Here is a 16,349-nt window from a genome sequence, read left to right as displayed (position 1 = left end):
CCTTCCAATGTTAACACTCTGGCAATCAGGGCAGTTTGCCACAGCCAGGCTTTATAGCCATCTCCTTGGCTCAGCTAAGCCAAACATCCCCATGGCCACCAGCCCACTTGTCTCTCCCTCCCACTCCGGGCACTCTTGAGCTCCCTAGAAGGGGTCAACTACCTCAGGAGTGGCCAGAAGAGTGGGCCAGAAGCTCTGGGCAGTGCTGGCTGTAGGAACAGAGAGTACGGCCCACCCTCTGATGCAGCTGGAGCTGGAGGTTGGACCCCGGCTCAGATTTGGATCCCACAGTTTGATTTATTGCATTGGGTACTTGTTCCACACATGTTTTTCCTATGCCTGGGAACACCCCAGGCTAACTGTGGTTTTCTCTTTCTTTTATCGTGTGTGTGTGTGTGTGTGTGTCTGAGAGTGAGAGACAGAGACAGAGAGAGACACACAGAGACAGAGAAAGAGAAGTATTTCTGAGTCAGATACAGGATCAAGGTCCTTGGAGACTGCTAAAGAATTAAAGAAGATTCTGCATTTTACTAAGGCTTATTCCTCTCCTGCAGGCACGTGTATAGCCAGCTACAACCTCTGTAGCCTGCACAGCGCCTACTATGTGCCAGGCACCTGGTCCTGTTGAGCCTCATGCCAACTCCATGCCGTAGGAGGGATTTCCCTTGTGTTCAGGACAAGGGAACCATGGCTGGGAGGGCCAAGCCATGCTTATGACCCTGGTTAGCAACGGTGGAGCCTAGACCCAGAGTTGAGCCTTTGTTTCTGCCACCTGAGCCCTTGAACCTTCTCCTCTATAGGAAGGGCCTCCTCTGGCCAGACACCAAGCTTTCACCATGACAGACATGTACCCACCCGCCCGCCCCTTCTTAGAGATTCATTGGTATTTGTGTGGTGCCATTGCCACCAGCCTTGTGGATAGCTTTACTAAAACTGATCAAACTCCAAGCTATTTTGGGGGTCCACCTCTATGTTTCTATGTTTCGTATCGATTCTCTGACTTATTAAGGTGCAGATCAGCCATTCCAATGTCTCCCATTAGCAGAGGAAGAAATCAAGGACTGGGGAGGTCAAGCGACATGCCCAGGGCCAGCTAGCTAGTTGATGACTGAGCCGCGATGCGGGGGTCTTTGTCTCTTGTGTCTCAGCTCAAGGTCTTTGTGTCCTGCTGTGTCGCCTTCATGCTACAAGCTCTCTCTTTCCACGGAAGTGTTTTGGACCCCATCTCGTCATTTCTACTTTAGCAGTGCGTAGTACCCCTCCTCATATCCTTGCGATGCTCTCTTGTCTCCAAGGGTGGAAATAGCACAACAGCTGAGGAGCCAGGAAACGCAGGCTCTGTCCATGGTTTCCGTGGTGCTGGCTTCTTTGAGTCCTTGAGTCTAAGGCGGCCCCCACCTGGACAAAAGCCCATATACTGAAAAGGCCTTCCCCGTTTTAGAGATGAGACATGGAGGCCAGAAAGGATGGAAACGACTAACCCAAGCGCACACAGAGATGACAGTCAGTCTAAGACTGGAAATTGTTGCCCCCTGCTGCCAGGTGTAGCTGTGGCTTTGAGGAGCCATTTGTCTTTTCCGGTGGGTCCTCATGAGCAGAGAAGCAGATGCCAGCTTTTTTGAGGAAGTACATCCTGATGCTCAGTGTTGCTTGAGTTGTAAGAAGATTCTCTGAGAGGTAGTGAGCTCCCTGTGGCCGGAGATGGCCAAGTAGAGGCTGCATAAGCCCCCGCCCAAGGGAGTGTGGAGCGGACCGAAGAGGGCTCCGTGACTTTGGGCTCAGTGCCTAACCCAAAGGGCCCATGACCCCAGGATCCAAGACTCCTGCCTTTCCTTCTGGGAGAGTAGGGGAGCAGGAAGGGGTGGGGTAGTAGCTTCAAAGACAGAAAAAGCGTTCTACCTAAAGAGGTCCCACTGTTGGTCGTCAACCAAAGGTTTTGTGGGACGTTCACTGAAAAGTAGGTCTGAGCCTTGTAATTTAACCTTCGCTCCCGAGGGGGTGTCTAACTAGATGAAAGGGTACAGCACTTAGAGGAGGTTACAGAACCTCCGGCGGTGGGGGGGGGGGGGGCGGAAAGGAGCCCAGGAAATGGGCGGGGATTGTCCCAGACACTCAGCTGGATTTGATGGGGCAGATGAAAGTGTAGGAAATGGCCCGGCATTCAATTCTGGGCAGCAGCCTGGACATCTTCACGGACCAGGGGCCAAGGGCTTCGGCATCCAGGGATCCTTGAAAGCTGGCCTCTTCCAGTAGGTGAAGCAGATCTGGAAGTTACGTCTTCGGAGTTTCTTCCTCAGCTTGGGGCCAGCCCAGACCGAATGTGGTTTCCTGTCTTTGGGGGTGAGGCTGTGTGCGTGCGTGTTCGCTACCTGCCTTTTGCTGGCTGCAGGGTTTGTGTCCATCCCAGGAGCCCAGGACTCTCAGACCTCAGCCCGACGTGCTGAGATGTTCTGGAACCCAGCCAGATACCCGTGTACCTGGGTAGACCGCAGTGAGTGCTAATGGGGTGCAGCCCGCAGACGGATGAAAGTGGGGTGGGGTATTGCCCCCTGGAAAATCAAATAATAGAAACCATAGAAAATAAAACCATGCAAGCCATAGAATTCTCGTGTTAATTTTGCCTCCCCTAGATTTGCTGAAATCTTTTGCTGCCTCATGTTACCTCCATGTTCGAATCTGGCGTAAGTCTGGGTCTGATTCGACACCAAATCAGCTAGTTAAAAACCTCCTTTGTCTCTAGGTCTTTCGGACAGCACCCTCGCTTCCAGACCGTGTGCCCCCATAAAGGTTCGAGAGTCACCGAGAGTCCCTGCTCAGAGAGACTTGGGATCTAGATGTGGTTCTCCCCCAGCCCAGCTCTGCCAAGCTCACCTCACCTCACCAAGCCTCCATTTGCCGGTTCTGTTTGGAGAACAGCAACGCCTGGCCCCATCCTACCTCACAGGGCAATCAAGCCTCCGGGGGGGTTGGAAAAGTTGTGAAATGCCAGGTCAGTCCCTTCCAGCTGATTCTCACCTGCGAGAATTTCGCAGTGACTTCTCCAGACTCCGCACACGTGTTGGGCTAGGCCCTGGGACCTAGCCATAGCAGGACCTACCCGCTGCCCCCACGAGCTCAGAGCCCAGCCTTGTTTCTAGAAGCGGACTCCCAGTCTGTGTGGTTTTGTGCCTAGGTAGCACAGAGTCTGTGTGCCTGTGATGTTTTGGCGATGGGAATTCTTACCATGCTTGCCTCCCTCCTCGAAATGTTCTCACCCTTTCCCCGCCCCACATGCTCTCTCTGCAGGAATGTAGAGCGGGGGTGGGGGTGGGGCTGTATGCCCTCTTGTCCCCATGGCAGTTGAGGCCAGTGAGGTTCAGAGTGAATGACTCAGCAAGACCCCATAGCAAGATGGCGGCTGATGGGAGACCAGGTCTCCTACCTATTTTTTTTTTTAAATAGCTTATCAAGATTTACTATACCTTTGCTTTCAACGCATGGGACATCGAGTGTAGAGATTTCATACTGAACAAATGATATTCGTTAGGCCAAAAGAGGAAACGACATGGAAGAATTTGCATTGTTTCGCCTACATTGTTCGAAATACAAATATGCAGATTTTGACGCCGGAAAAAGAAAAAATCTGAGTTGTGTTTATCAGGGACTTAAACTGAACCTAGGACTTTTTCACACCTCTATTAGAAAGAACACACAACAACAACAACAACAACAACAACAACAAATCCCAGAAAAAGAAATAAGCTAAAAGTTCTTTGGCTGCCGAGGCAGTCAGGACTCTTGCCCTGTGCCAAGAGAGGTGACATCTGGCCGGAGATGAAATGGCCGTGTTTCACTTTGTGCAGGTTCCCGGCTTGCTGACTTGTGATACTATAAAAAGGTGGCTGGGAAGGGACCAGACTGTGGGGACCTGGGAATGTATGTCACAGGAGCATCAGATGTACGCATCGCTTTCCCGGCAGCGAGTTGCAAAGCAAAGAGACCGGGGAAGCTCAGGGTTGGAGTGGCCGGGCAGAGTCTGTGTCACTAAGGGCCAGGAAGGATGGGTGACCCAGCACTGGAATTTCACCACCACCCCTGGGGCTCAGGATTAGTAAAGAGAGGACCTCTTAGGGAGGACCCTTCCCAGCTCCTGTGGACCGAGCCTGGAGGAGTCAGTGCCTGGAGATACCTCCATGTCATCCGAGGCCCGTGTAGACAAGGGAAGGATCAATGTGCCCGGACTAGCCTTTCTGCCCTTCATCAAGGGAAGATGTGGTCTTTGTTCCAGGCTTTTCCAAGACTGTCTCCTTGAGTTTTTCCCACGGAGGTCACCCACTGGACACCTGTGGGCTTTATGTGGGCTGGAGACGGCTTTTATTTGCTGGGATTTTCTTTCAGGAGCTGTAATTGCTGCCGGCATTGAAACACTGGGCGTTTTCACGTAAAAAAAAAAAAAAAAAAAATCTGGCCTTTCTTGAGAACCTGGGAAATCTGGCCACGCAGGGCCGAGTCCCCGCGTGACCACCATCGCTGGAGCTGGTTCAGTCCCCGCCACCCTTTGGCCCCAATCCTGTTTGCCTTGGTCCCCACCCAGCCACTCGCTCAGTTTCATTACCTTCCTGGCCCCGGGGCACGTGCATTTGTGACCCATGCCCGAGTCCGTCTTCGTTTTCTAGACAAGGATGCCAAAGACCTGGTGTAAGAGGCGTGGAAATTGATGCTCTGAGGGTACCTCCCCTAGCTTAATATTTGTTGTCCCCGTCCCCCCCCCCAGCCCCTCCCCTGGGGATATCCCCACTCTTTTCAAGCAGCTCCAGGCTCTGCTGGCTAAAAACAGCTGGGCCAACAGGAGGCTCAGAGACGTCGGCCCTCGCCCCACGCCCACCGTGGAATGTGCCCCAACCCCCCAAGAGCCATCGCAATTTCCAGATTAAAGATTCCAGGCAGGCTGGGGCATATTTCCCACCCAGTGTCTGGGGCTTATTTTCTCCTTCAAGTCATTACAAGTTCGAAGTCTCTAGCAACCCAGGGTCTTGAAGGCGTAGCTGCCTTTCCTGACAGCCCGGGCTGTTCAGACACCAGGTTTTCTCTGTTCCTTTTCCATATGCCCCGCTCTAGCCTTTGGTCTGGGTGCAGCTTGTCAACATTAAATAAGCACTTCTTGTGGTTCACTCATAACAATTCTTTAGATCTTGGAAGCCAGGCTGTGGAGCTCTGCATATGTATAGATCTCATTTTCACACAACAGTCTGCTTAGCAGATGGGGACCCAGACCAGCCTCCAACATTTAGCTGAGAGTTAAGATGTGGGAAACTAGGTGGCTTTTAACCAGCCCGGACTGCTGTCAGTGTTCAACCTTAGAGAATTTTCACAGGGAAAAGAAAAAAAAAACAAAAAAACAACAAAACCCAACAACAACAACAACAACACACACACACGCGCACACACGCGCACACACACACAAAACCAACAAAACCACAGTTTTCCTTGCTCCCCCAAACCAGATGGCAGATGGTATGGAACCAATAAAACACAGACTCGAACGTTTGTTTATTTAACTTTGAATGTAATATGGCTTTGTGGTCTCGCAAGGAAACACCAACCTTCCAACCAAAGAGATGACGGGTTAGTCGAACTTCAGAGCGGCACTTGGAGGTGCTCCTGAGGAGGCCATAGAGAGGGGCCAGGGGCAATTAATGGCCAGACCCCAAGCCCCGTGGCCCGTTTGCCTCTCTGGGTAAAAGACGTAGGAGGTCCTCACGCACGCTGACTGACGCTTGGTTTCTGTTGCTGGTCTTTTGTCAAGGTTCAGTCCAAGAGGCAGCCTGCCACATGAGGAATGTTTCTGCGTCATTTCCAAAACAGCTGTGGAAGACGTCGCTCCGGGCCACCAGTGCGAAAGACCATGAGAAAACGGCCCGAGCCCTTGAGGAAAGGCGCTCTTTCATGGTGCATTGGGGTTTGTGATGTCAGAGCACGAGAGTTGTGTGGTTCACTTTTTGCTTTGGCTTTCCAGAGACCTCGGGCGAAATTATACGCTCAGTTGAAATAACTATCGCCATTAGTTAAGATTCTTTGGGTTACAAGTGGCAGAAACCCAGCCCAGACACCTTCAAATAAAAAGATAATTTATCAGGTTAAGTAAGTGCAGATGGCTTCAGAAATGGCAGGGTTCAAGGGCTTCATGTTACCAGGGCTCCCTTGTAGATAGGCTTTTCTACAAGGCAGTCCCATACCTTAAACTGCCCGCAAAAATCACATCCTAAGAGGTTAGCAACGCCAGCAGAAAGAATCTTTTCCACCAGCCCTGTCGGCAAATCCTGCTTGGCAGATAGGCTCGTTTTTGAACTAATACAGGGGCCAGAGACTTGGGGGTACTCTGACTGGTTAAATCTGGGCCATGGTGACCCTCCCTGTAGGTGGGAAGGGGGACCAACTTAGCACCACCCTAAGCACATGGAATATATTCCCTATTGGAAATATGGGGTGAGGGAAACTAGGCCAGTAGACGTCTACTTTAGCCTGGGATTCTGGCATAGCTTTCTGTTCTCTCCACTAATTCATTCTCTCTCTCTCTTTCTCTCTCTCTCTCTTTTGAAATGAGGTTAGTAAATATGCATCTTTCATGGTAAGCAATCCTAAAATTATGGAAAGTGGAAGTCACTTATTCTGCACGAGTGAACAGTGAAAGATTGAACATACTCTAAAATATAGAGTTCTTTGGTAAAACAGAACCATCGTTGGTTCAGAATGCCAAAGCCAAGGGAGGTGGAGAGTTCATAGCGTGGGCTGTGGATGAGCTCACAGAGGCCCCGGGGCCGGGGGTGGGGGCGCGGGGCTGCCTTGTTCGAAGTCTGGTTGCAAATCAACCGCAGAGCCTGGAACTCGGAACCAGATTTCAGATCCAGGGCTCTCCCCATTCCCTGTCCGACTATGGTTTCTCATCTTCTTATGTTGCTCTCCCAAGGCCTGACCCATGTTCCTTTTTCAGACCCTTGTGCTGGAATCTTCTATGAAATGGGTGGCAAAAGTTTCTTGCCAATGTAAGAACTTACGACGGATAGGAGTAAAACTTAACAGGACTCTCCCCTGCACTATTTGGGTCTTCAATACCCAAAAGAATGCATACTTTAGGAATGATTTCTGCATCAGTTTGTTAACTGCCAAGTAACAGGTTAGCACAAATGGAGCAACTTAAAACAACACACCCATTTATCACCTCACAGCCTCCATTGATCCAGAGACCAGGTGTGGCTCAGCTGGGTCCTCTGCACAAGAGCTCACAAAACTGCAACCAAGGTCTAGGCTGGGTTGCAGTCTCATCAGGAGGCTCAACTGGGGAAAGATGCACTTCCAGGCTCGCTCGGGTTGTGGCCAAAGTCATTTCCTTGTGTCCGTATGACCAAGGTCCCTGGCTTTTTGCTGCCTGTGAGCTGGAGGCCTAGGACTCTTAGATCCTAGAAGCCAGCCCCCCAGTTTCTGGCCACATGGACTTTCTCAACACGGCTGATAACTTCATCAGGCCAGTGAGGAGAAATGCTCACTCAGGTCTGGAGTTTTATATAAAGCTCCATAATCATGTGGTTGAAAGTCCATCATCCTGGCCCTATAACATAACCTAATCATGGAAGTGCTGTCCTTTGCCATAGACTGTTGGGTAGAAGCAAGTCACAGATTCTGCCAGGGTGGGAATTATTCGGGTGACCTTGGGGTCTTCCTCCACGAGCCCTCACACCTTGGTGAATCACCCTGCGTGTACCCACGTCTATGTAACAGGGAGCACCTGCCCCGTGCCAGGCAGTACCCTGGTCTCTGCAGACGGCCAAGTGGATATGTCAGACCCATGAGCAGATAGTGGCCCTATGGCAAGGCAACATGCCAAAGGCTGCATATTTGAAGGGTCTGGGGTCACAGAGGATAGGGTCTCTCCTTGGGCTGGGAGAGCAGGGCAGAGGGCCAGAGAGGGCTTCCCAAAGGGGCTGACGCTGGCACAGCCTTGATGGATTAGTAGGACATCAAGGAAGAACAGAAAGGATGGCAGAGGAGGCCAAGATGTGGAGGCAAAAAGGCAAGGGGGATCTGGGGAACCACAAGTGATCCGGTGTGACCGATACAAGTGCACTGGGGAGATGGGGGGTGGGGCCAAGTCACCAGGGACTTAGACACCAAGATTAGAAGTGTCTTCCTTCTGTGGTCCGTCGAGGGCTGCCATGCGGCTATAGTTGGGGTATTGGGGGCAATGGCACGATCGGGTTGGGGCTGCAGAGAAAGAGGTCTCCTGGCAGGAGGCTGAGCAGGGAAAGTCACTGTGGGTACTAAGGAGGGGCCTCCTCCCCCCCACTCCCCGACATAAACCCCAGGGAAGGCAAACCTTCTTAGAGCCGTTTCAGGCAGCCAAGTTGTCAGAATGATGAGTACTGCAGCCCCACAGCTGAACCAAAGAAGAAAAAAGTCCCAACAAGCCCCATTTCACTGCCCTTGACCTTGCAGTAGAGCTCTAAGTGCAAAATCTGTCATCTATTAATCTGTTAGAAGTTGACAAAAGGGACTTTGATCAGAGGTTGTTTTTTCCCCCCTTCTTAAGTTTCCTGATGACACATAATAGCCCATTTCAGCCGGAGGGCCGGAAGCGCGGCCCTCATTCTGTTCACTTCAACCCCAGTGGCCTCCCGCCCCGTGGCTCTCTCCCCGCCCCGATATTAATTGGCCTGTAAGTGGTTACATGTGTTCCTTTTTATGTGTCAGTTGGAGTCTGTTATTTGAACTTCACAGCTATTTGGGAACACAGAAGTGATGCTCTGGGCCCAAGTGGGGGAATGGAACAGTCCAGAATATGTTGCACTGGCTCCCACCTCCTGATTCTTTCCTTCCTCTATCCCCGGAGGTCTTAATGCCTCCCACTGCCACCCCCACCCCCTCCCCATCACCCCTCTGAGTTAGGCACCCCCCCAACACTGCAGCCCAGCTCTTGGAACCATGAAGTTCACAGCCAAGAAAAGCCTCGGGGAGTCCCAAACTGTAGCTTCTGGTTTTAAAGAAATGAAAAGCCCCAGAGAGGGGGAAGGGTTTTTAATGAAAATAACATTTGCTGAGGGGCTATCATGTACGTATTTCTTACATGTGTTCTCTTGTTTCATCCTGAAAATAACTCCATGCGTTCGGAACCACATTGCCACTTTCAGATGGGGGAATTGGAGACTCAGACTCTAAGCAAGAAGGCTCTAGGGCCAGATTGCCAAGATTAGGTCCTGCCTCTAACTCTTACCAGCTGTGTGATCTTGGGCGACTTGTCTAGCTTCTCTGTGTCTCAGATTGCTCGTCAATAATGGATCTACTAATAGCACCTACTTCAAAGGGCTGTTGGGAGAATTCAATTGATTGAGGGTTTTCAGGGGCTTAGGGCAGGGCCTGGGGTACAGAAAGCACTTAATATGGGTCAGCTGATGCTGCTCTGCCAGGCAGTGTGGCCCCGTGGTGCAGAACACTGCTTCCAGAGGGAGAAGCCCTGGGTTTGAATTTCAGCTACCCCAGTTTGCAGCGTGAGCGTGGGTGACTCACTTATTCACTCAATTTTCCCATCTACATAATGGGGATATTCCCGATGGTTGGCGGGGGGAGGGGGAGTCCCTCAATGAAATGCTTAGTTCCCCACGTAATTACCTTGGAGTGAATGTCACCGACTGATAAGCCCCATTCAACCTCACAGAGATTTTCACCTGATATTTGGTGACTCATTTTATTTTTGAGAATTTTACGTTTTAAAAAGTAATCTCAGTGCCCAACATGAGGCTTGAACCCATGACCCTGAGATCAAGACTGGCGTGCTCTACGGACCGAGCCAGCCAGGCACCCCTAGTGATCCATGAATGTGAATGGACTTCAAAAAATTATGTGTCATATCATCAGCGAGTAGAGAAGATTTTTGCATTTAAAAACACAATGGAAAAAGCCAAGGGGGGAATCAAACCAAGAATAAAATAGGGTTCTTGAAAAGTAACATTAACAGACCAAAAAAACATGTTAAATAACACAACATTTGGAACATGAGGAGAACTCTCAGAAAGTAAAACCAAGAGATAACCAGATTGAAGAGAGGAAAGATAAGAAAATTGGAGGGTATATCTAGGATATCCAGCATCCAAATAGTCAGAGTTCCAAAGAGAGGAAAACGGAGAAAACACAGGGGAGGCAATATTTAAGGAAATAACACAAAAATAAAAATTCTCGGAACTGAAATCATGAGTTTCCTTGACTGAATTCACCACATGCTCAACACAGCCAATGATGAAAAGACCCACATCAAGGCAAATTATTGTGAAATTTCATAATACCATGGATAAAGGGAAGATATTGAAAGCTTCCAGAAAGGAAAAAATGAAAAACAAAAACAAAAACAAGACATGTGTAAGGGATCAGGTTATAGGATGGCACTGGATTTCTCAACACTCAGTTCTGGAAGCTGATTTACACCCTAGAATTCTATACCCAGCCAAACTATTAACCAAGTGTGGGCTTTCCAGCAGCAACACTGAAAACTAGAAGCCAAAGAAGCAATGTTTTCAACATTCTGACCAAAATACTGATTTGCAATGTAGAGTTTATGTCCAGCCAAATCACAATCTATCAGAGGCTCTAAGGGCGTTTTTAAAACACAGATTTCTTCCACATTTGCTTTCCATCTTTCCCGTCTCAGGATGCTACAACAGGGAGTGTTCTGCTAAAAGGAGGGAGTCAACCAGGGAAGAGGCAGACACGGCTCCACAAAGAAGATAATCCTGTGGTGGAAAAAGAGAAGGGATTCCCTAAGAGCGTGGATGGCAGTCGTGGCCTGGATACCTCACTCCCTCTCATCCTGCCGTCAAGGCCCCACCTTACGGTGGCTGGCACTGTGTCTCCCCTGACAGCTGACTGACTCTCCATCAAGCCCCATCTGCTTCCTGAGCCTCCCCACCGCAGCTCCTGAGCCCGCTTCCTCCCAGACCCCTCACCAGGCGATGGAAACTTCTGGAGCCGTCTGGTGCTGCCTTCTGCCATCTAGGCGTGAACACCCCGCCCCGGTCGCCTCTTCTTTCAAACAGGATAATAATCACAGTGCTGAAGTCACAAGGTCACGGTGAGGACGGAGCGAGCGGATGTTTCCGAAGCAAGAAGCACGTAGAACGGCACCTGACGTGTGGTGACGCAATACTGGCGTCTGTTAAGTGAAATACGTTACAGAACGACGTGAAGGTCAACCTGTAGTAGATTGGAAACACATCAGTTTAAACTTCAGCCGCGGCTGGGGGCGCCTGGGTGGCGCAGTCGGTTAAGCGTCCGACTTCAGCCAGGTCACGATCTCGCGGTCCGTGAGTTCGAGCCCCGCGTCGGGCTCTGGGCTGATGGCTCAGAGCCTGGAGCCTGTTTCCGATTCTGTGTCTCCCTCTCTCTCTGCCCCTCCCCCGTTCATGCACTGTCTCTCCCTGTCCCAAAAATAAATAAACGTTGAAAAAAAAAATTAAAAAAAAAAAAATAAATAAAAATAAACTTCAGCCGTGGCTGAGGTGAATTCGTCCTCCCCTCGTGGTCACGTACACCTGAACGCTCCCAAACTGGAGGCTTTTGCACTCATGATGCCATTACAAGTCTGACCACATCGCTTCCTGCTGATCGCGACTGAGCGACGCCTCACCCGAAAGGAGGAAGAAGCTGGAGTCTTCTCCTCAGCCCACGAGCCTGGCTCGGCTGTCCTCTGTAGAGTCACCTTGACTCAGCCCTCCCTTGCCAACCATCCTCCTGCTGCCTCAGCCAGCAACTCGTGAGCTGTGCTCCCTCCCGCCTCCAGACCTTCAACCATGCTGTTCCCTCTGCCTGGACTGCTCTTCCCCATACCACCCCTTTCTCCTTTAGCTGCTTCCTACTTAACCCCTTGGATCTTAACCGGGTCATCCTTTCTGCTGAGAAGCCTTCCCGGGACCCAAAGGCGATTAGATATCCCAGGGTACGCTCTCCTGGTGCCTGGGGTATGTTTAATTCTTTTTTTTTTTTTTTAATTTATTGTTTTGAGAGAGAGAGAGAGAGAGAGCAAGTGGGGGAGGGGCAGAGAGAGAGAGGGAGAGAAAGAGAATTCCGAGCAGGCTCTGCACTGTCAGCGCGGAGCCAGAGGCGGGGCTTGATCCCACCAACCGTGAGATGGTGACCTGAGCCCAGATCAAGAGTCCGATGCTTAACCTTCGGAACCACCCAGACCCAGACGTCCTTCATTCATTCAATGTATACTTCCCGAGCGCCTCTACTGACTAACATGCCATCCTCGAAGATACAGCAACGACCCACATAAACAGAAGCCCCCACCCTCGGTGAGGTGAGTGTGCTATTTGACGTCTTTGCCTTAATGACCCTCAGCTCCAGTACGTGGCGGGAAACAGGCTTTGGTAACTATTTGCAGAGAAATGAGCCACGGGAACACTGCTGCCTTCTCTGGGAGTAGAGCTGGGGCTGGGGGACCTTCCCCGTCCTATTAAACTTGAAAAGAGCTCCTAGTAGCACCGGCAGGAAGCAGGGGTGCTGACAGGCAGTTTAGAGCAGTTTAGTGGCAAGTTAAGAGAACAGAAGCCCCACCCAGGCAGAAGGGCGCTGTGGTTTCTTTGGTGAATGTGCCTCCCCCCTGCTCCCCCTCTTCACCTCCTGTTCATCTGGCCATGCTTGTAACCAGGCCAAACTTCCAGATTAACTGGGGCTGGAGGGGGGGTGGGGTGGGGGAGGGGCCTTCATGAGTGGGTAACCCTGTGACTAATCCAGAGAAACAGCTCTGGCCCAGCGGTTCACCCCCGGCTTGTTTGTGTCTAATTTCCCCGGGGCAAATCAGCCCCTTATAATTTCACTCTGAGGTTTAGGGTTTCCCCTAGAGCTCGCGGGGAGTCAGGCCAGGATGTTTTGCGTAAGTGTGGGAAGTCTTGGAGTCGGAAGTGAGAGATGGGGGTCAAGGTGAAGGTGACACAGGGTGGGGGGGGGAGCACCCTCCCCCTCCCCTCCCTCCGAAGGACCTTGGCCTCGACCCCCACGCGCTGGGTTGTTCCTTTCCAGGCCTTGTTGCAGAAGAGTCTAACAGTGACACCTAAGGAGAGAGAGGATTCAGCCTTTTTCCCCTGGCCCAGGGGGAAGGTGGGGAGAGGAGTAAGACTTAGGAAGCAGGAAGCTCTGAACGGGTGAGAAGCAGTGGGGCTGCGTCTTTGGTACCCTAGCCAGGCATGGAGCACGCTTCCCACTGGCTTTGTTGGTGAGCGGGAGGAACTCGCAATCTCAGAGTGGATCCTCTGGGTTTGGAGCCCAGCTGTATCACTTCTGTCCCATAAACCATGCATTTCTCTTCCACGGGTCTTCTCTGTCCTGGGCTCCATCAGTACAGACACAAAGGAGATGGTTACTTGGCGTTTATTCTTGAGAAAGTCCCTTTCTGTCCCCGATCCTCACTAGGTACGAAAGCCTCCTCTGCCTGCCTCAGAGGGTCATGAGGCTTCGGCAGGGCAGCGCTCTGCATGTGACAACGGGCTGCAACATATGTGCTTAAATAGCAGAACGGTCTTAACCAACCTTCAATTAACCAACTCTCCGGATGGCCGGAGGCTGTCCATGCCCCTCAGCAAGCGCTGTACCCGCGCCCAGGACACAACCAACCCTTGAAGCTAGCAGGGAACCCTCTGATCTTCCCGGGCTCATTCTGAGCTGGGGTGTGCTTCTCAAGTGCTACGTGTATTCATTCTCAATCTGTACCCGTCACTCAAGTTCAATAATGCAATAATTACTCCATAATGCAATGAAGTACGAGTGCAAAAAATTAGAGTTGTGTCTTTGCAAGCGAAGTGGAGTGCTTTGGAGAGAATCAATGCATGCGGTAACCCAACAGCGCTCTGGTGAATTAAATGGAAGTGAGATAACAGTAAAGGTGAAAGGGGAAAAAAAAACCAAAACCCAAAACCTGTGAAAATGGAGTCTTTGGCGCTCAGCTTTATGTCCTCGCTCCGCTTTAAAGAAACAGACTGGACATCGTCGATGGCACTTCGTGGGTGTGGCTTCTTGGGGGGAAGATAACAGAGGCATCTAATAAGCTAACACAAATGACTCCCCACTCTCTGTGACTATTTGGGCCAAGTGACCCCAAGAAAGCTGTATCTTCTCAGGTTCAAGAGGGCTAGTCCTGTAGAGAACCTCTGAAGTGGGAGAGGCTTTGTGGTCATTAGGAGAGGCTCTCCCTGGGGTGGGCACGTCACTACAGACCCGTGGCTAGGTGGCTATGCAGGCTTTCTGTGAATGTCCCCGTGACTCAGTATGCCTGAGTCTGTAGCCTGGCTCATTTTGAATTGTATTCTGGTAAGCATGCTTGACTCATTTCATCTCCCCTTACTGTGCTCCTTGATGGGCCCTCCTTCACCTACAGGTGAAAAATCTCTGTTCAGTTAAGAAGAAAGCGGGTCCAGAGAGAGGCTCATGCTGTAGGATAAATTCGCTTACTATAATCTCAAGATATCAGTTTTCCCAGCAGGACAGGGTCATCTTATCCCTTCAGATGAGCCTCTATTCTGTCCTTACCATCTCTCCCAACCCCACAATCCAGCCCTTCTTGTAAAAGATCTACCATTGACTCCGTTCATACAGATTTCTCTCAAGATTCTACCTGATCCCTTCTTCGAGTTGGTAGGAAAATGCTGTACTGTGGATCGAGACGACTTCTAATTCTAGCACTTTCTAACTCAGAGACCTTTGACTGTATACTTAACTCTTCTAAAAGCTGTGTTTTTTTTTTCATTTGTATAATGGGAATTAAAATAACCTATTGTGGGGGCGCCTGGGTGGCGCAGTCGGTTAAGCGTCCGACTTCAGCCAGGTCACGATCTCGCGGTCCGTGAGTTCGAGCCCCGCGTCGGGCTCTGGGCTGATGGCTCAGAGCCTGGAGCCTGTTTCCGATTCTGTGTCTCCCTCTCTCTCTGCCCCTCCCCCGTTCATGCTCTGTCTCTCCCTGTCCCAAAAATAAATAAACGTTGAAAAAAACAAAATAAAATAAAATAAAATAACCTATTGTGATGGTTCATTCATTCAACAATTTTTTTTTTAGTACCCACGATGTGCCAAGCACAGTGCTGCCAGGTGCTCTGGGTACAGAAGTGGGAGAACCAGAGACCTTCTGGAATACCCTCAGGAATGAAGCTGCACTGCTTGATTGATGGGCTAACTCAGGGGTTGGCAAACCTTTTCAGTAAATGACCAGAGAGCAAATGTTTTAGGCTCTACCTGCCACGGTGGCACAAAAGCAGCCATAGACAACACATCCACAAGTGGGATGTGGCTACCTTCCAATAAAACTTTACAAAAACAGGCAGGGGGCCAGATCTGACCTGCAGGCAGTCGTTTGCCCACTTCCGGGATGAAGTGTTCATACCCTTGGACTGAAGGCCAGTTCCAGATCACCTTAAGAAGGCGACTTCCGATCGTCTGCCTGTGGTGCATTTAGCCCTGAATGCAGGGAGTGCTTCTGGAGGGTCTCCAGATGTCTTTCTCACTCTCCGCAAGTGTCATTCCCTTCGCTTATGTGGAGCTGGGTGTCATGGATCCTTAATGGCTTCCCTAATGGCAAAGTTGAACCCAATAGCATTCGGTGGTCCCTTTCAGCAGATTCAAAGAGCATGCCAAAGAGGTAAGAGATCTGTACGGGTAGGGAGGGAGGTGACGTCACTTCTCCCCTCTGGGAACCAGTTTGCCTCTTTTAAATGGTGAGACCAGTGGTTTCTCAAACTTGTATGCTCATCAAATGACTAAGTGTGCCTGTTAAAAAATGCAGATTCCTAGATCTCTCCTTCGAAGCCATTGTGTTCGATTCTAGGGACGGCTCGGGGATTCTGGACTATTAACAAGTGCCCCCGGAGGATTCTGAAGGAGGGCGCTCCAAGAAGCATAGAATTAGACCTCAGCTAGCTCTGACATTCAGTGGTTACCAACAGAATAAAGGAAGTCTGTCTGCCTTCGCCAGGCTGGGCTGGGCTGCGGTGGAACAGAGAATGGTAGTGGTGGGGATCGTTGTCTTGTCTGCAAGGACGTGGCAGGATGTGGTTGACCCAAGCTTCCTGTGAATGGGGGAACCAGAGAGCAGGGGGAGAGATTCACACCCCAGCACTAGGCTCAGCCCACGTGCTCAGAATGTGCTTAGCAGGTACTGGGAAATGGGAGCCTGGTTCCACCTCCTCTCTGTGACCTTAGGCAGGCCATTTCACTTCTTAGAGCTTCAGTTTCCTGGTGTATAAAAGGGGAATGATGACAGGTCGTTTCAAGGACAGCATGAGGAGTAAATTGAGTAATGCTTATAAAATCTCCCTCTTAATTGGTGGTAGGAAATTCTCTTC

General features: G+C 50.6%; 2 long non-coding RNA genes across 4 annotated transcripts in view; one reads left to right on the top strand and one right to left on the bottom strand.

Annotated features, from left to right (window-relative positions):
• Nucleotides 1–6,120, top strand: part of LOC123582794 — an 81,512-nt gene extending 75,392 nt beyond the window's left edge. For all 3 annotated transcript variants that reach the window (XR_006704565.1, XR_006704561.1, XR_006704563.1), the window contains one exon: nt 5,786–6,120. This is a non-coding gene — a long non-coding RNA (uncharacterized LOC123582794). The remainder of the gene's footprint in view (nt 1–5,785) is intronic.
• LOC123582795 lies at nt 5,511–11,254 on the bottom strand. Its single transcript, XR_006704566.1, has 2 exons — nt 10,968–11,254; nt 5,511–6,089 (listed from the first exon to the last, which is right to left on the bottom strand). It is a non-coding gene; the product is annotated as an uncharacterized LOC123582795 (long non-coding RNA).
• Nucleotides 11,255–16,349: the final 5,095 nt, after the last annotated feature.

The sequence above is a fragment of the Leopardus geoffroyi genome, chromosome B3, assembly GCF_018350155.1.
Source record: "Leopardus geoffroyi isolate Oge1 chromosome B3, O.geoffroyi_Oge1_pat1.0, whole genome shotgun sequence".
In the NCBI taxonomy this organism is placed as follows: Eukaryota; Metazoa; Chordata; class Mammalia; order Carnivora; family Felidae; genus Leopardus; species Leopardus geoffroyi.
The sequence above is the reverse complement of the archived record's forward strand: the minus strand, read 5'-3'. Positions and strand labels throughout refer to the sequence as shown.